Source organism: Bos indicus, chromosome 11 (assembly GCF_029378745.1).
Source record: "Bos indicus isolate NIAB-ARS_2022 breed Sahiwal x Tharparkar chromosome 11, NIAB-ARS_B.indTharparkar_mat_pri_1.0, whole genome shotgun sequence".
Classification (NCBI taxonomy): Eukaryota; Metazoa; Chordata; class Mammalia; order Artiodactyla; family Bovidae; genus Bos; species Bos indicus.
Genome location: NC_091770.1, coordinates 22,691,585 through 22,712,146, shown reverse-complemented (window position 1 = coordinate 22,712,146; position 20,562 = coordinate 22,691,585). Strand labels below are relative to the sequence as shown.

Below are 20,562 nucleotides of genomic sequence, written 5' to 3'. Positions count from 1 at the left end.
CCGCTGCATTATCCGCCTTTGCCTCTGGAGCTTTGCTGGCTCTTGGGGAAATGGTCTGTGTTCTGAGATGTGAGGATATCCTTCTTGGCTCCTCCTTAATGAAAAAGAGGGAGGTCTTATGGGTGGACAGTCGGCTACGGAAACCAAATCTGCACAGGCGATGCTTTTAAAAATACAGTATGTGTGCATCCTTGGCGTATAAAATCCCCCTTCCCTCGTGGCTTCTGGATGAATGGCTTGGGCTGGCAATTCGTATTTCCCTCTCCAGACAAAGTGGCAATGGTTGGGTTGTGAGCAGAGTGATCGAATGTAACAAAGAATTTTGTGAAGAAAGCGTTGTGCATGGTGTCCGCAGTCTGTGCAAAGAAAGTCCGCCTCTGCACTAGGTATTTATTTAACCCCCCTCTTGCCTGGCTCCCTCGCAGGCGCTCTCTCTCTACTGCTAGTCAGCCACTAGTGGTTGTGAATATAACAATACAAACTTTGTCCTGCTGGAGGTGTAAAGACTAAAAACAGAGAGAGAGAGAGAGAAAAGGATATCAGTAGGTGTAATGGAAGGAGCTTTTTAAAAAATGACGGTCGTTAAGACAGTACAGACATCCGTGTCATGGAGGAGCTGGTGGAGTAGGTGGAGAGCCTGATCAGATCTGGTTAAAGGCATAGCTTGAGTTTCTCCAGTTAGAGCAATTGAACATCCACACTGTAGTATCTGTGTGAAGATATATCCTGAGGGAAATGGGGAGCAATCAGGAGGGGATTCTGAAAGCATACCTCCCATCCACAGCCCCCTAACATACACACTCACTCCTCACTCGCAGGTTTCTCTTTCTCAGAGCTGCTCCTGCAGCAAGTCAGGCAAAGAGGGAGGAAAATATATTTAGATATTTCATTCATTTCAGAAAAGAAAACAAAGCTGTAATAGGAATGATTGCTTTTAGGTTCCTCTCTGTTACTTGGATTTACCTCTATGGGTTTGCTAAACTTGCTTAATTTTGAGGTTAGCATGAGAAAAAAAAAGGAGGAAGGAAGAGAACTAGCTCGCTCCATCTTTGGGGCCTCCTGAATGAGAAGGCGGGGACAGATGCACTTATTTCATCAGAAGCAAAATGTATTTTCTTAAATGGTTTTCATTTTAGGGACTCTGCCTGCTTGAAGGATTCCATTTGGATGTGAGGGCTAGTTCATTATTTCTCCCACCTACTAAAGAAGGAACCTTCATTTTTCTCCCCTAAACTGGTTCTTTGATTAAGTATGGCATGACTAATTCCTAGGGAAAAAGTAAAACAAACAAACAACAAAAACCTGCACAGAGGTAAACTGTTATTCACTATTGAGCTGTGCAGGGACAGCAAAGGATGTGAGTGTCCATGACGATCAGACTGCCTTTACTCTGCCTTGAAACCTTAGCAGGGCTGAAAGAGGAGTGTAATGAATTAGAATATGAAGGCTGTGCTTTACATCTGTGTATCTACCTACTGTCAGTTTACTTATCATTACTATTTAATGGTTTCTACTGTATCTTTTCAGATTAAGTAGTGGATAACCCATATGTTGGTCATGAAAGGGAAGAAAAATGCATGGCCCAGCAGTGTGTTAACTCCAAATAAAATGACAAAAAGAAAGTGAAATTACAAAAGGAAGGTGAAGTATAGTCAGTAACACCTACAGGACTATTTGTAGGAATTGTATTAATTGCTGTCTCTAATAACTCACTATGTTTTGAAAATTAAATATTTCAAGAGAGCTTCAGCATTTTGTTAGAAACCTATATTTAACATGTTTTTTTACCAAACAAAAATAGTTTTATTTATCTTGCAAAGTAAATGCATATCTCCTTCCCTGTAAGTACTTAATCTGTTTCTTTGACAAAATAAATGGTGAAAAAAGCTCTGTAGATCCTACCAAGTTGCATTTCCCTTTTAAAGAAAGTATAAAGCATGCATTTAGCTTATGGATGGGTTATTCTCAAAGTAAGTGCATTTGGGGACTGTACCATCTGGTTTTCATGTTGTAGTTCAGTAACAGAGGCCCTTTCTCTGTGATGCCTTCAGGTAGATGGAGAAAAGCAAGTAGGTGAGAAGCAAGCAATCTGTCCCATCATCATGGAAATACACAAGATCTAAATTGAAACAGAAATTAAATGTGGAAAAAGAAGCACATAAAGAGGATGGTAGAGCACATAACTTGCACATTTGATATTTTTGCAGTGTGTATCTATGTTGCTTGTCTCTAAAAATTGTTGCTTGACATTGGGCTGACAAAACTTGAGGAATCCACGTGCCGAGATCTCTCTTCTTGAGCCTTCCACCATCCTTTTTTTTTTTTCCCCTCTAAGGGATAAATGTCTCTTGTCAAAATGTCTTTCAATATTGTACATACCTCATGGTCAGACCCCTCCTCATAACCTGTACCAAGTAGTCTCCCATCTGATCAGATTCTCCTGCTCCCTCTTGTGGCTAATGTTCTGACTTTCTCTGGATTTCAGAATCCATTCCCTCAGCTGCCTATCAATTTGGTTCTAATTTTCAGTGGTAACTGGGGCTAACAAAGCTGGTAGATTGCTCAACTAGCTGTTTCCAGTTTTCTCTCTGAACAAAGCGAGATCTACCCCCAGAGGTGAGAGAGACGTCCTTGAGATTTAGTGGATGCAAATGTCACTTGTTTTCTGACTCTTCAAGATGGACTAGGTTCTGGGAAAGTGAGCTTGCAGAGTCTTGCTCTGAGATTTTGAGCTGGACTCAGGGCTAATTCGGTGGGGCCTCATTAAGTGCAGTGGGATTATTTTCAGTTTCCTTTTTTTCTCTTCTGAAAGATAGCTCTCCCTGTGTGAAAGTGTCTGCATCTCCTCTCCCTGTCTCCCTCTGTCCTCAGCCTCCCGTGCGTGTGGGCATACAAACACATACTCTTCACAAAAGTATTTTATACAACATGTATTTTGAAAACTTCCAACTAATAAATGACTTAGATTCTCAGCAGGGTTTGAATATCAAGCTGCTCTTTTTCCAAACTGGAGACTCCTAGGGTAAACTACTTTTACTGATATATTTTCATCACCAGCAGTTGAGAATACAAATGAGATCAGGCGTCTTTTACTAGTGTGTTGATTCAATTTGGAAGACAGTTGCTCCCAGCTCTTGTGTTTCAAGTGTTTTCTGTAGGCTCTCTTTGTTGACAACTCTGTATTGAACCCTTAAGTGTTTTATGTCTACATTTGTGATTTCTCCTTTGATGGGTACAGTCAGGAAACTATAGTAAGTACAAAGTTTCATGAGAATCCTGTTTTCTCTTCATCTGAAACTTTGTAGCCAGTTTTCAGGAGGAAGAGGAGACCATGGGGGAGGGGGAAAGCGCTGAAGTGATGAAAAGCAGCTGAAGTGATGAAAGTGTGTTTGTGAGCAGGGGCAAGTACACTCTAGGCAGCTGCCTAGAAAGTGATTTGAGAAGCACAGAACATGCCTGAATTCAAAGCATTTATCTGTCTACCAATGTAGGGTCAGGAATTCTCACTATTACAGGCATTCATTTAAATAAAGTAATTCTATCTGCTGCTGCTGCTGCTAAGTCGTTTCAGTCGTGTCCGACTCTGTGCGACCCCATAGATGGCAGCCAACCAGGCTCCAGCGTCCCTGGAATTCTCCAGGCAAGCACACTGGAATGGGTTGCCATTTCCTTCTCCAATGCAGGAAAGTGAAAAGTGAAAGGGAAGTCACTCAGTTGTGTCCGACTCTTCGCTACCCGGTGGACTGCAGCCCACTAGGCTCCTCTGTCCATGGGATTTTCCAGGCAAGAGTGCTGGAGTGGGATAAATCCCTAATAGAATGCAGTGGGATAACCTAGAAAAGAGTTCCCATTCATTCTCACAAACCATTCGCATCTGTTCATTTATTAACTTGGATTGGTTTGTCGGATCATCTGGCAGATAGAGAAGTCCCGAGGATCTAGAACACAGCAAGGTGCAGAGGAAGTGAAAGAAGTTTGAAACTGGGTTGCTGTCCAGCTAGTGCCCCTAGAGGGTCCTTCTGGTGGGGAAGTGCCAGGGAATTGGAACCAGGCTACTCAAGTTGGGACCTAGAAAGTAGCCATACAGAGGCAAAGATAAACTGGCACCCTGAAATTTTACTTCCAGGGCAGCAAAGGTAACAAGAGTTTCTTGAAAATTTAGCTTAAGTCTTCTGAGAAATGAGTGAGATATGTCCCCTAATGTGAAATGATATCCTTAAAATCTTGAATGGTTTCTGCTGTGTCATTTTGGAGTATTCATACCATTCACCTAGAAAACTAGTGTGATACTCATTCAAACAAACATTTTTGCATATGTAATAGACATAGAAACATAAAATGTAAATATTAGAATCCATCTTAGTTTTTTAGGAAAGACAGAAAAATTTATCACTTTATAGATGTTATTGTGTGTGAAGTTAGAAAAATAATTTCATGGTTGAACCTAAAGTGAGATGAAGTCTAACAGACATGAGAGTGATTCAGCAATTTATTTTAACCCAACTATGACATTTATTGAGCACTCAGTGTATGCACTGAACTGGGCTTTTCAGAGAATGCAGATGCTAAAGAGGAGTTATTTGACATTTGTTGAACACCCAGTATGTTCCAGACATCAGTCTAGGCACTTTACCTATTTTCTTACGTAATACCCTTGCAAGGAATCATCCTGATTCTGACTTAAAGATGAAGATTATGGCTCAGTTAAAAAACTTGTCCAAGAGTGAGTAGGTGATGGTACCAGTTTTTGAGGCTTTTCCAAAGCCTTGCTCCTTGTTCTTGTTGATATACAGTCTAGAACACCTAAATACTGGGCCAAATGAGATAGGTGGCTGTGGCTGTCGAATAAGCCCAGGGCTCTAGCGTTGAGAGGAAGAAGAGAACACTGGAAAAGGTTTCTTGGAGGAGGAGGCATTTTAGTTCATTCTCAAAGAATGAAAAGGACTTTGAAATAAGCAGAGTCTCGCTATTTTTAAAACATGTAAACCAGCCCCAGCTAATTTATGACAAGGACCACCCCAGAGCAAGGTTAAGGCCATTTCCAGACTTCAGACAAGCTGCATGTCCCAGTCAGGACCATGCCATGGGGCCTGTGGCTCTGGAACAAGTGATAGCAGAAGCCGTTGCACACACGTATTTTACATGGGAAACGAAAATGGGTGATGAATTTCCAGCACGCCTTGAAGGAGAGAAGCTGCATCAGTGTGAGAGGTGAGGCAAAGAATATAGCCCCTGCCCACTTTTCTAGATGGTTGTGGTTCAGCTATATTTGATGGTTATGGTTTCTGTGCCATCACAGGTGGTTTTTCTTTCCTTCTTGAGCACCAAATGGCTCTAGTGCTTTCTCCCTGAAGCTTTTTCAGCTCCTCACTTCTGCCTCCCCTTAAGGTACAGGAACCAGGGTCCCCTTTGGCTCTGCTCTGTTCAATGCACAGCATCCAGTTTTAGCAGGTTTAGAGAATCAGGCTGCTTACTCTACACACCAGCCACCACTTCCTCTGTGCTTCATGGTAGAGCCCCCAGAGTGAGTGGCATCAGACAACGGCGAAAGGATAAAGCTTGGGGAGGGGCTCAGGGGCTCAGTCATCTGTGTTCCTCAGAAACTGCAGGTCGCTATTCTTCCAAATCTGCAAGGAGATCCAACCAGTCCATCCTAAAGGAGATCAGTCCTGGGTGTTCATTGGAAGGACTGATGTTGAAGCTGAAACTCCAATATTTTGGCCACCTGATGTGAAGAGCTGACTCATTGGAAAAGACCTTGATGCTGGGAAAGACTGAAAGCAGGAGGAGGAGGGGACGACAGAGGATGAGATGGTTGGATGGCATCTCCGACTCAATGGACATGGGTTTGGGTGGACTCCGGGAGTTGGTGATGGACAGGGAGGCCTGGTGTGTTGCGTTTAATGGGGTCGCAAAGAGTTGGACACAACTGAGCAACTGAACTGAACTCTTCCAGATTCTACCTTTCAAATGTTGGTTGATGTGAGCCACCTGGAGCTAAAATCTGAGAGTTGATATTGGAGTCAGTTGGTAACTCTTCTCTGCTGTCTGTCTTCTCCTGGCTGTGCAGCTGCCCCTGCCCACTTTTCTAGAACTCCTTCTCATCACTTCTCATGCTGCTTAGAACCCTAGGTAGCTCTGGAAGACCACATCAGAGGTCATCTAGTTTATATATCGGAGTAGGCAATGGCACCCCACTCCAATACTCTTGCCTGGAAAATCCCACGGGCGGAGGAGCCTGGTAGGCTGCAGTCCATGGGGTCGCTAAGAGTCGGACACGACTGAGTGACTTCACTTTGAATTTTCACTTTGATGTATTGGAGAAGGAAATGGCAACCCACTCCAGTGTTCTTGCCTGGAGAATCCCAGGGATGGGGGAGCTTGGTGGGCTGCCGTCTATGGGGTCACACAGAGTCGGACACGACTTAAGTGACTTAGCTTAGCTTAGCTTAGTTTAGTTTATATATATATATATATATATAGAGAGAGAGAGAGAGAGAGAGAGAGAAATAAGCAAATGGAGGCCATATGAAATTAAATGAATTCATAGAATGAAATGAGATGTAGTTGGATCCAGATGTGTGACTCTGAAATTATTTCACCAAAGTTACATCTCTCTTGTTCTTTGATAATATGTTAATAGCAGGCCCTAGACATGTGCCTGTGTTTTCTGATCTCAGGGGTCCCTGGATGTCTAGCAGTGATTTCCTCAGATGGAAAGAGAATGATGACTTTGCTTCTAGATCAAGGATATTGATGAATGCAATGAAGGATGCTATGGCACTCAGACCACAGTTCTCTGAGGTCAGCAGGCATATCGTGCATGCGTGCTTAGTTACGTCTGACTCTTTGCAACCCACTATGGACTGTAACCCGCTAGGCTCCTCTGTGCATGGGATTCTCCAGGCAAGAATCCAGGAGTGGGTCGCCACGTCGTCCTCCAGGCAACAGGCATGTCATATTAGCTTTAATGTTTGTTTGAATTCAACAAATGGCATATTTAACATTGTGCAAGGTCCTTAACTTCTCTGTGCCTCATTTTATTAGTCTGGTGAAAGTGAAAGTGAAGTTGCTTAATCGTGTCCAACTATTTGCAGTCCCATGGACTGTAGGCTCCTCTGTCCATGGGATTTTCCAGGCAAGAGTACTGGAGTGGGTTGCCATTTCCTTCTCCGGTGGTCTTCCTGACCCCAGGGATCTTCATCTGTTAAATGGGAATAATAATAGTAGAGAGCCTTATGGGGTTTTTGTGAGGAATAATACATTAATACTTACAAAACGTCTGGAACTGCCTATAGCACCTGAGTGCTCAATGAGGATTGGTCCTTACTGCTTGAGGGATGACTGTCCCTACCTGTGTGCCTTCACAGGGACATTCTGATTGTGGAAGGTTGTCTTGGAGAGCCGGAAGATAAGGACACACACAATGGCTGCACCAAAGGTCACAGAACTGTTTTGTTTTGTTTTTTAATTAATTTATTTTAATTGGATGCTGATTTCTTTACAATATTGTGGTGGCTTTTGCCATACATGGAGATGAATTAGGCATGGTTGTACATGTGTAACCCCATCCTGAACCCTCACAGAACTGTTTTGTGAAGGGCCACAGAGTAAATAATTTTGGCTTTGTGGACCACAGGGCCTGTCATAGCTACTCAACACTGCTGTCAAAATGTGAAAGCAGCCATGACAGACGTGCTGTGCTCCATAAAACGGTTTTTTACTTACACTGAAATTTGAGCATTGTGTAATTTTCCCATATGAAACAGTGCTTTTTAAAAATGTTTCAATCATTTCAAAATATATTTAAAAAAATAGGCATCATCAAGACAGATGGCAGGCTAAATTTGACCAGTTGGCCATAGCTTCCTAACCCTCGAGACACAGATCTTAAGAGAAACACACCAGTCACCTAGGGGCTGCAGGATTCCAAGCAATTGGGGTTGGTGTCATGGGAAGAGAGCTGGCCTAGAAACTCAGAGACCTTGTTTTAGAGCTTAGCTTTGTCACTTCTGAAATGCGTGGCTTTGGAGAAAAAGTCTTTTAAGTTCTCATAGCCTGAGTTTTCTTGCAGGGAAAAGGGAGGAAGGGGCAACATTAGAAGACTTTTAGGGGCTTTCCTAGCAGTAAAAGCAGTTTTCTGAAGGGGAATTGAATATTCAAAATGGGTCATGGAGGACAGGTAGATAAAGCATGAGAAAGGAAAACAGGGTGTGTATTTGGGTAATTTTCAGTTCGTAGCTCAGCTATCTACCAGGAACAATAAATGTGGCAAGTTAGACAGGTGATGTATAATGGATGATGACCTTGAATGCCAAAGTGAGGAATTAGGATATCATAGCTTTGGGCTATCTGCAAAATTCCTTGATTTTACAGATCAAGCTGAGAAAAGGAAAACGACTTGTCCAAGGCCACATGACTGGTCAGTGAGAGCCAAGACCAGCACTCGTTTCTTTTGGCCCCAAGACCAATGACCCTTCTGTCTATAGTACTGTCCCCAGCAGTGTGGTAGAATGCAGTTAATTTTCACTGTGTGGCTGTGATCTCAGAGGGGGAGATTCTCATATAAAATTTCAGAAGCTGTTTTTAGAATTTTCTAAACATGATCTCATACCCCAGCGTATCTAAGAAGGTAGGTCTGTGAGTAATCCCATTACTGAGAAGGGTAATTACAGAAGTGTCAGCCTAAGGCCTTGCACTCCAGCAACCTTTAGCCTGGCTTCTTGCTGAGTGTCTTTTAAAAAATTTTGGCTCAGATGTTATTTCATCAGCAAAGCCTTCCCTAATATCCTAGTAGGTCAGGCCTTCCATTACTTACTCTCCTGCCGCTGCTGCTGCTGCTGCTGCTGCTGAGTCGCTTCAGTCCTGTCCGACTTTGTGCGACCCCATAGACGGCAGCCCGCCAGGCTCAGCCATCCCTGGGATTCTCCAGGCAAGAACACCGGAGTGGGTTGCCATTTCCTTCTCCAATGCATGAAAATGAAAGGTGAAAGTGAAGTCGCTCAGTCGTGTCTGACTCTTAGGGACCCCATGGTTTGCAGCCTACCAGGCTCCTCCGTCCATGGGATTTTCCAAGCAAGAGTACTGGAGTGGGGTGCCATTGCCTTCTCTGACTTACTCTCCTAGGACTGTGTTTTTCCTTTATGCTATGCTATGCTAAGTCACTTCAGTCGTGTCCGACTCTCTATGACCCCATAGACAGCAGCCCACCAGGCTCCCCGGTCCCTGGGATTCTCCAGGCAAGAACACTGGAGTGGGTTCCCATTTCCTTCTCCAATACATGAAAGTGAAAAGTGAAAGTGAAGTCGCTCAGTTGTGTCCAACTCTCAGGGACCCCATGGACTGCAGCCTACCAGGCTCCTCCGTCCATGGGATTTTCCAGGCAAGAGTACTGGAGTGGGGTGCCATTGCCTTTTCCTTTATAGGATTTATCAATTAATAAATGCTTCTTTCTGTAACAATTTAAATAAGTGTTTCTGTTTGTAACAGTTTAAATTAACATCTCTCATCTGTCTTCCTAGCTAGATAATAAATTCTGGGAGGAGAGAGATTGTCTGTTTAGTTCATGGTTCTAGCCCCCGATACTTTGCCAGATGCATAATAGACATTCAGTGTTTGTTGAATGAATGAATACATGTTCTCTCATTAACCACTGATACTGGTGAAAACAATCCTTGCTTACGCAAAGACTTAATAGGCAGGAGTGACTATCTTACTTGTTAATAAAATGGTTACATGATGAGTCTTTCCTTCTCCACTGAATTTTTTCTCTTTTTCAAAAGCTCCTATCTAATCCTCAACCTATCACAAAAAGACAATAATAGTCATAGCGTAGTTACTAAAATTAAAACCATAAGTCAATATATAAATAGTTCTTCAAATACAGGTGTATGGGATTGGTTTAAAACAGTGGTCCCCATCCTTTTTGGCACCAGGGACTGATTATATGGAGGACAGTTTTTCCATGGACCAAGGTAGGGGGTAGAGGGGAATGGTTTCAAGATGATTAAAGCACATTGCATTTATGTGCACTTTATTTCTGTTATTATTACATCAGCTCCATCTCAGAACATCAGGCTTTAGATGGCAGAGGTTGAGGAGCCCTGGTTTGAAGGACATGTTCATTAGATTCCTTACTTAGTAAACTGCATGTTTCCTAAACTGTGCTCAGGGATTTGTATAAAAAGTTCACATTTTACCTCCTGAAAAGCTATTTGCTTTATTTCTCTAAATAAAAATTTGGTTAGTTCCTTTCTAAGCTGCTTCCATTAAAAAAGAATGGATTTGTTATATTTACACTCAGAGCTATGTCACTGCATCTATTGTCAGGAACTTTAGAAAATTAGAACATAGAATGTTGATGAAGAGTCACTATTGTCTGAGCATCAATCAACTTGAATTTTAAAAGCAAATGTTTATTTTTGGCTGTGCTGAGTCCTTGTTGGGGCTTTTGTCTAGTTATGGTGAGCAGGGGACTACTCTACATGTGGCACATGGGCTTATCGTTGCGGTCGCTTCTCTTGTTGCTGATCATGGGCTCTAAGGCATGTAGGCTTCAGAAGTTGCAGCACATGGGCTCAGCAGTTGTGGCTCCCAGGCTCCAGAGCACATGTTTAGTAGTTGTGGTGCAGTGGCTTAGTTGCACTGTGGCACGTGGGATCCTCTCGGCTTAGGGATTGAACCCGTGTCTCTTGCATTGGCAGGCAGATTCTTTACTACTGAACTACCAGGAAAGCCCCCAACCTGGGGGGCTTTGAAAAAATTATTTCTTTTTACTTTCTATTTCTGTTCTCCTCAAGGGCATCTTATTCTTTAAAGGATTGTGCTTTGTGACATTGCACGAAAATTTGAAAGACCTACAAACTTTCAATTGATAAATTCCCATCCCCGAAAAACAATCTACTTGAAGATGAAGCTTAATGACTCAGGGAAAAAAGCTGATGAAATTCACCAGCTTGCTCACATAACCAGAAATTTTTTTGTTAAAAAGATTTTCTTTTTACGGTGTTGTACATGTTCCTACTGCATGGCGTGAAACTGAATTCTGTATTAAACATCCCCAGTCCCAAGAGACAGACTACAAAGCCAGAAGAGTGACTTCAAAGATTTACTCTTGAGTTGAAGGGAACATGGTGAGGCTCCATACACACCTCTCATTTAAAGAGCACAACTTTCCTCACCACCTAGGAGGTCCAGTTTGGGTTTTATGTTTCTGCGTATTGTTGACGTCTGTTCAGAGCTTGTGAATGGAACCTGATTGAAAGGTCTCTGAAGACTCCCAGAGAAGCAAAAGATATTAAGAAGAGGTGGCAAGAACACACAGAGGAACTATACAAAAAAGATCTACACAGCCCAGATAATCACCATGGTGTGATCACTCACCTAGAGCCAGACATCCTGGAATGTGAAGTCAAGGGGGCCTTAGGAAACATCACTACGAACAAAGCTAGTGGAGGTGATGGAATTCCAGTTGAGCTATTTCAAATCCTGAAAGATGATGCTGTGAAAGTGCTGCACTCAATATGCCAGCAAATTTGGAAAACTTGGCAGTGGCCACAGGACTGGAAAAGATCAGTTTTCATCCCAATCCCAAAGAAAGGCAATGCCAAAGAATGCTCAAACTACTGCACAATTGCACTCATCTCACACACTAGTAAAGTAATGCTCAAAATGCTCCAAGCCAGGCTTCAATAATACATGAATCGTGAACTTCCAGATGTTCAAGCTGGTTTTAGAAACCAGAGGAAACAGAGATCACAAATTGCTGGGAAGGCCCAGGGGGATGGTATGGGGAGGTTGGGAGGGAGGAGGGTTCAGGATGGGGAGCATGTGTATAAAAAATTTAAAAAAAAATAAAATAAAATAAAATAAAATATAAATACTAAAAAAAAAAAAAAAAAAAAAAACAAATTGCCAACATCTGCTGGAGCATTGAAAAAGCAAGAAAGTTCCAGAAAAACATCTACTTTTGCTTTATTGACTATGCCAAAGCATTTGACTGTGTAGATCACAACCAACTGTGGAAAATTCTGAAAGAGATGGGAATACCAGACCACCTGACCTGCCTCTAGAGAAATATGTATGCAGGTCAGGAAGCAACAGTTAGAACTGGACATGGAACAACAGACTGGTTCCAAATAGGAAGAAGAGTATGTTAAGGCTGTATATTGTCACCATGCTTATTTAACTTTTATGCAGAGTACATCATGAGAAACGCTGGGCTGGATGAAGCACAAGCTGGAGTTGAGATTGCTGGGAGAAATATCAATAACCTCAGATATGCATATGGCACCACCCTTATGGCAGAAAGTGAAGAAGAACTAAAGAACCTCTTGATGAAAGTGAAAGTGGAGAGTGAAAAAGTTGGCTTAAAGCTCAACATTCAGAAAACAAAGATCATGGCATCCGGTCCCATCACTTCATGGCAAATAGATGGAGAAACAGTGGAAACAGTGGCAGACTATTTTTTGGGCTCCCAAAATCACTGCAGATGGTGACTGCAGCCATGAAATTAAAAGATACTTGCTCCATGAAAGAAAAGTTATGCAACCTAGACAGTATATTAGAAAGCAGAGACATTACTTTGCCAAAAAAGGTCCATCCAGTTAAGGCTATGGTTTTTCCAGTATTCATGTTTGGATGTGAGAGTTGGACTATAAAGGAAGCTGAGTGCCGATGAATTGATGCTCTTGAACTGTGGTGTTGGAGAAGACTCTTGAGAGTCCCTTGGACTGCAAGGAGATCCAACCTGAAGTCCATCCTAAAGGAAATCAGTCTTGAATATTCATTGGAAGGACTGATACTGAAGCTGAAACTCCAATCCTTTGGCCACCTGCTGTGAAGAACTGACTCATTTGAAAAGACCCTGATGCGGGGAAAGATTGAAGGCAGGAGAAGAAGGGGACGACAGAGGATGAGATGGTCGGATGGCATCACCGACTCCATGGACATGAGTTTGAGTGGTCTCGGAGTTGGTGATGGACAGGGAGGCCTGCCGTGCTGCAGTCTGTGGAGTTGCAAAGAGCTGGACATGACTGAGCAACTGAACCGAACTGAAGATTTCCATGGATTTGCTCCTTTGCCCTGTGTCTATGTAGGTTCCTAGCTATCCTTAGCTGTTTCTCTTTGAGGAAAGCAGAGCAAGCCCTTGCCAAAATTATGAAGTATGTATGTTACTCTCAATGATTTAATCTCCTCTTTGGAGGACCCTTGTAATCTCCAATTAGGGTCCATTTTTCTCTGCCCTCTTCTCTCTTCCCTCCCCTACACACTCACCATTTTTATTTTTTGGCCATGCTACATAGTATGTGGGATCCTAGTTCCCCAACCAGGGATTGAACCTGTGCCCCCTGCATTGGAAGCATGGAATCTTATCCACTGGACTTCCAGGGAAGTCCTGAGGGAAATCCTGGGACTTCATTATTTTAGTGCTGTCTGGAGTCCCAGTTTGTGATGAGAGCCCATCTGATATACTATTTCACATCAGCATCATACTGATATTACAACAAATGTTATCTTCTAATATGTAAGCACCATCTTACATCAAGGACTTTGTTTAAGTCCTTTTCCTCTCTAGTCTGTGTTTGCTAAACATGCTGATGCCCTTCAAGCTAGTTCTGCCTTCCTACCCAGTTCTGCCTTTTATGCATTGCTACCCGTCCTACCAGTGCCAAGACCACCTACATCAGAATCACCTACGATGCTTCTTAAAATTCAAATTTGAGGTTTCCTCTTTAGAGCTACAGGGCTTTCCTCGTGGCTCAGCAGGTAAAGAATTTGCCTGGAATATAGGAGACCCGGGTTTAATCCCTGGGTCAGGAAGAATCCCTTGAGAAGGGAATGACTGCCCACCCCAGTATTCTTGCCTGGAGAATTCCACAGATAGGGGAGCCTGGCAGGCTACAGTCCATGGGGTCACAAAGAATTGAATGCGACTGAGCAATTAACACTTACACTGTTTTCTTTAGATCTACTGTATACCCAATAATAGGGTCCAGTTATCTTCACTTTCATGAATTTTCCAGAAGATCCTTAGGTGAAGTGAAGTTGAAGAAGTATTGTTCTATGCCTTTAGTCACATCATTGCTTCCTTCTGAAATGCCCTTACTGTCTCTGGCTTCTGTTGTTTTTTCCAGTCCCTTCCTTTTATGGAATTTTCCATCTTCTTTCTCCTATTCATGGTCATTTGAGTAAATACCACTTGAAGACTATAAATTTATCAGGAACAGGGACCAGGAATCAGTCCTCTTTGTAATCCCCACAGTGTTTGGTCTGTGCTTTGCACTAGAAGCCGTTCAATCAATGCTTGAGAACAAATAAGTGGTCTGCTCTCTAGAACTAGGAATACCAGGAGGGTTATACTTCACTCAAATGTCTGAAGGCATAATGTCAACAAGCTAGTGTGGGAAATATTTTTAGGTAGGAGATCTTTTTTGGTGACCCAGAAATAAATGCACACATATGACCTCATTTTTTTTCAGTGTAAGGTCAAACATCAGGAAAGGTTGCTCTTTTCAGGGTGGATGGTACCTGAAATAGTTGCTATTGTCCAACATGAGACCCCTGAAAGCTTCTTGGAAGAGATGATCTGAGGCTCCCTTCTGGGAGTTCACTACATTTGAAATCTTTTGGTTGCAAGACTGTAGATGGAGCAGTTGGAGGTTTCTAGAAGCCCACTTGTATGACCCCAAGACCCCAGGTATGTTAACCTGGAAATGAGGTGGTCCACTTTGAGGGCATCCAGGTGTGGTCATGGTCTTACTGTCTGAATGCCTGAAAAGTCTCTCCTCTTCCATGATTCCCTAGTTATGGAAGAGTTCTGTCTTCTGGAAAGCAAGACTCACTCCTTGTCTCTTGTAATGACTTACTAGAATGTGAGCTTCTTTGGGGAATATCATCTTATATGTCTTTAAAACACAGTATCTGGCACATATGAGTGGCTAAGAGAAGCTTGGCAAACTTGTGAATGAATGTGTTGTTTTCCCATTTCTTTGGATTACTTACCAGTTAAAAAATCAAAAGATAAACATGTTTTGACCCCAAGACTATACATTTGTGGGCAGTGTTGAGATTATTTTTAAAAAATGATTTATTGTCATTAGAGCTAAGTATTAAGTTACTTGTTGGGCTAAAATTTGGTATCATTCTCTGCAGCTTTTTGGATTGCCTTTTTTTATTTTAGTTTTTGGTTGTTCACTGCTAGGATTTCATTAACCATTTTTTTTTTCTCCTGACTGAATGGAAAAACCTTGAGATTTTTGCATGCCTTTGGAGGGATTTCCGACCTCAGATTTTAGCTGATGATCCCCTAAATGGATCATCTTTCCTTGTCACGTGATGAATGGGAGTGCTTACAAAAGCCTTCCTTGGGGGTGGGGCAGCAGGAGATGGGCAAGGGAAAGGTGAAAATCTCTGGATGAGGTGATGTAAACTACAGACATTTATTCAGGTGGAAAGGAGGGGCAGCATGAGAAGGTTATTTTGCATGAAGTACCTCAGTAAGGAGCTCTTTGCTAGGAAAGAACAGTATTGTTAATCTCTGTAGTGAAAACAAACGAAAAGGTGTTGCCGTTCTTCATTCTTCTCCTACAGCATATTGATTGTGGCTTTTCAGTCTGATACCGGCCTTTGGTCACTTTAGGGGTATCCATCTTACCTAGGGGACATTTCTAAATGCATATGTCTAGGTCCAGCACCTGGATTCTGATTCCACATCAGAGATTTGATGAATCAGCACAAGGCCAATTGAGAAGTATTTTATTCATTTAATAAAAGCAGGTGCCATGCATCTTCCATGTAGCAGGGTATGCTCGAGGAACTGGGTGAACAAAAGAGACAGAAATCCCTACCCTTACAGAGTTGACATCTATGAGAGAGAGAGAGAATAAGCAGAACTGTTAAATAAAGTACATAATGTATAAAAAGTAGTAAGTTCTGAGATTTACAGAGATAGAGAACAGACTTGTGGTTCCCAAGGGGGGAGGAATTGGGGGAGAGATTGAAAATTTGAAATTAGGAGATACAGACTGTTACATATAGAATAGATAAACAGCAAGGTCCTACTGTATAGCATGCGGAACTACATTCAATATTCTGGGATAAACCATAATGGAAAATAATATAAAAAAGAATGCATGTATGTGTATAACCAAATCACTTTTCTGTGTAGCAGAAATAAACACAGCATTGGACATCAACCATAATTCAATAAAAAGTAATAAGTTCTATATAGAAAAACAAAATAAGGGGAAAAGGGTCTCATGACTTTTCAGTAACATTTTTATTATCCTAAATTCTGAAGTCATCTTTCCTTTTTGGCCACGTTGCCTGACCATCACCCCAGCTGCTACCTTTGATGAATGAAGAGGGTGTTTTCTGACATGGGACAGGGCCCCTGTAGTCTTTTAAGTCTGGGCAGGGGGCTTGAGCCCCTTACGTGATGTCTAACTGCTTGTCTCCCAGAGGACCTGTCCTCATTTTTTAGGAAGAAAAGTAGAAACTCTCTCTTTGGGGAAAAAATAAAGTAATAGCAGAGAGTTGCTGTGGGCACCGAAGGAGCTCCTTGGTGAAGTGTGGCCATGGCCTGATGGCCTGAGGGTGGGGGCCAGAACGGTAACTGGCACCCTCAGTGGATGATCAGATAAAGAAGGGCATCCTCTGGCATCATCTTTGTCTAGAAGCATTTGGAAGTGCTTGCATTTGTAGTGGATGAGAATTCGTGGTTGCTTTACTGTTGCCTTAGAAACAGATTCATTGCTTAGTTTTGAGGCTTTCAGTCAGCAAGAATTACAGAGGTGGGGATTCCAGGTCTTGATGGAGAGTCAAGGAGTTCCTTGGAAAAACCCCAGCTGCTGATCAGCAGAATGAGACTAGGCCACCTCAAGCACAGAACTGGTGAGAATGCCAGAGGTGTTTCCTCTCTGAGCTGGTTCTCCTTGCAGTCAGAACCACTAAAGCTCCCACTGCTGTGCTACCTAACTACTCCTTGAACCTCTGCTGTGGCAGTTTGATGAAGATCTGTCTGGCGAGTACATGCATCCATTTCTGTGACCTGTCCCTTTGCCATAGAGGGGTGGGCTCACTCAGTGTGATACCTGTTCACCGTCCTTTGTCCGTGACGTTCAGGTCTGTCATCTATAGGTGCTGGGGCTCTTTGGTTTGTTTTAAAATAAATAGTGAGCAGAAGATAATGTGAGTATTCTTGCTACTGTGCTGAAGGCTCATTTGGATGATGTAATGAACATTCCTAAGTAAGAACTGGCCCTGGATGTAAGGGCTTTCTGAAACCACTGTGAAGATCAGACTACCTCTTGTTCAGAGTTCAGTAGATCAGGGTGAAAGATTAGAAGGTCAGGCAGCAGACTAATACATCAACAGCTACTATTTGCTGCTTAATTTTCATAGAAATAAATATTTGAGGAGACAGTGGCGAGAGTCAGATCTGTTTGCATCTGAGGCATCAGAATTGAGACAAAACATGGAGGGGAAAAAATGAAGCAGGACTCATTTTTTGATGACACCTAACCCACATCCTCAGGGCTTCACTGGTGGCTCAGTGGTAAAGAAACTCCATATCCTCACAAGCATTTAGATTTGGTGTTAATTTAATAAAGAAAGAAACTGAAGTCCAGAGAGTTCTTTCCAGTTGCTTCATGACCAATAAGCTATAGCAGTGTTTTTTGGTCCACTGACCTCACAAATTAGACTACTGTGAAACCATCTTTTGAATATAATTGTGACATTTTTGAGTTAACCTCAGAAGTCCCCTTCCTTTTTATGTAATACCGATGATGGTTTTTTTTTTTTTTTTTTTTTTTACTGCTCTGTCCACCCTGAGACATTGATACCCTTTTGGCTGGCAGCATATTGGGAGATGTTGGTTGGGGCAGGGCTTCTACTTGGAAGACTGAAGAGATTGCCCTGAGAGTATTTGCAGAAGAGGTTGTCAGGTAATTGCTAAAAGGCAGGAGAGTGGGAGCCAGTTGTCTCCAGGAACATTCCAGCCCACAGGTTACCTCCCAGCTGCAGATATGTGTCCATGTCAGTCTGCCATCCATAAGATAAAACTAGGCTTGTTGGAAACCTTTCATGGGACTTTTGCTACCTATCCCCACATAGAAGCCAAGAGGTTTTCCACTGAGCTAGTCTAAGCCCAAATCTAATCGTTCTCAAAAGGTCACTATATGCACTCTCAGGTGTGGTAGAATAGAGCAGGGGATTACATCAGTTTCAGACAGACCGGGCTTTGAATCTTAGTTACTGTCTGACTTTCAGCAAGGATGTAACCTGTCTGAACCTCAGTCTTTCCACCTACAAACAGGCTTACGGTATATTGTTAGGGGTGCTATTCACACAGACTCTAATGGACATGGCAACATTAGGAGTTGTATAACAGGGCAGTGCTGGTTCCTGGAAGTATTAGATATAATAATTAGATATAGATAGATGTAAAAAATTTACCATGGTGTCTGGGACAGTGTTCAATAATGGAGCCTGGGATTACCATCTCAGGCAGTCAGCTGTGATTTGTGATTTGCTGTGGTGTCATTTTGAAATGTGCTTCAAAGAAGGAAAATAGTTCAGGGCACAGAAAGCACAATATGCAAAGACCTGGAGGTAAGAAAGTGCCGTCCTGTTCAGGAAATTGAGAGAATTCCCATATTTTAGAACTCAAAGGCCAGATCCTGAAAGGTCTAAATAGCCTATTGAGGGGGTTTGCATTTGTCTTCAGGGCAGTAGGCCATGAAGAGTTTTAAGGGGAGTGAGAGAGTGTGATCTGCATTTTGGGAGGTTTGTTTTGGCTGAGATGTGAGGAATGGAATGATGAGCTTTGGCAGCAATTTCAAGGGAGTGGTTCATTCTATCCACCCTGGAGACAGGAGCAACTTTGTGTCTGTTTGGGTAGGCTCTGTGTGTTCTGTACTGTTCCTTCTGAGCAAATTCTTAACCTTTCTGATCCTTACAGGTTACCAAAATGTTTTAAGTTGCAAATCTTCCAAAAGGATCACTGCAAATGTTTATTTCTCTTTTTTAAACTTTAGATCTTTACTATATCATTTTATATACCTGCAAGGCATTGGGATCATTGCCTTGATCAGACTTTTTTTTTTTTTAAATAATAGGCAAGTGCAGGCTTCCTTTTTTCTCCTCTTGTCTTTATAGTCTGTTCTTCAGTGAACCAGCAGAGAGATTATTTTAAAAGATAAATCAGCTCATCTCACACTTATGATTGGAATCTCCCTGTGATTCCCAAATCCCTCACAGTCAATGCCAATGTCTTACAGTGGCCTCAGTGGCCCTCATGATCTGTCCCTACTGAGTTCCCAGCTCCTGAGCCCTGCTTCTTTCCATCACTTCTCTGTCACCACACAGGCCACACAGGTTTCTTCCTGGTCCCTAGACTATGCAAAGCACAATTCTCATCAAGGTCTTTGTACCTAACTTGAAATTCTCTTCCTGCAAGTATCCACAAAGCTTGGGCCTCTTCTTCCTTCAGGACTTTGCTCAAATGGCGCCTTATCAGAGAGGCCTTCCTTAAACTGTCCATTATAAAATCCTGCATTCCATGTGTGCGCGCATACTGACACATACAACCTGGCACAGACACCATAACATACAGACTTCCCGTCCTCTTGAAATTGCTCCCTACCCGCCACCATTACACTGCTTGTTACCACCTGACATTTATATTTGTTTGTTTCCTCCCCGTTAGAATATAAGGTCTGCAAAGACAGAGACTTTAAAACAAATTCACTGATGAATTCTCAGGACCTAGAAGAGAGCCCATCATGTCCTAAAATTTGTCTGGGCAGCTCTCATAAATCTGTGGAATAAATTGCTGCAAGGGAGTTAGAACTAGATCTGCCACTGTTCTTACAGGGATGGTTCAGAGTTACCTTGTTTTAAGAAGAGATCCTACAACCCACTCAAGCCAAGTCATGACTGGACAAGTAGATACACTGACCATGAACTGCATATTTTGAAAATATGTTTCTTCTATTTTTCCACCTTTTACTTAGAATGGGGTCTGACCACCACAGCCCTCTGCTGCGTCTTCTTTAGTGTGAGGAAAATGTCAAAGCTATCTCCCTGTAGCGATGAGCTTTAAAAAAAAAAGGGGGGGGGGAGGGTGCTTTAGGTGATGCCAGAATGTGCTGGGCCAGGTAGGGCTTCTCCTGGGCCCTGGTGCAGTTTTCAATATAAGCCATCAGCAGTAAGCCTAGGGCAGAGAGTGTAGGCAAATGTGGGGGTGACTTAGCCTGAGGCCATGAAGGGGTCTAACCCAGCTCTACCTTTATGTCAGGCCACAGGACTAAAACCTGACTCAGGACCCTTCTTATCCCTGTGTCATTGGATGTTATAACTGGCTTTCCAGACCAGAGTCACCCTGACTTGCAGCAGATCCTTCTTTGCTTCATTGTCCCCCACCCCATTCACCAAAACCCTGGAATCTGAGGTGATACAAGGTCACGGAGAGGCACAAACCTTGGTTACCTGAGCAGAGTGGTAGGTGGAGCCACCATGAACCTGGATTCCCACCAGTGATGCTGTTGCCATATCCCC

The 20,562-nt window shown here is 42.7% G+C and overlaps 1 protein-coding gene across 7 annotated transcripts in view; it reads left to right on the top strand.

Annotated features, from left to right (window-relative positions):
* Window positions 1–20,562, top strand: part of SLC8A1 (solute carrier family 8 member A1) — a 449,736-nt gene that overhangs the window by 70,116 nt on the left and 359,058 nt on the right. The window lies entirely within an intron of this gene.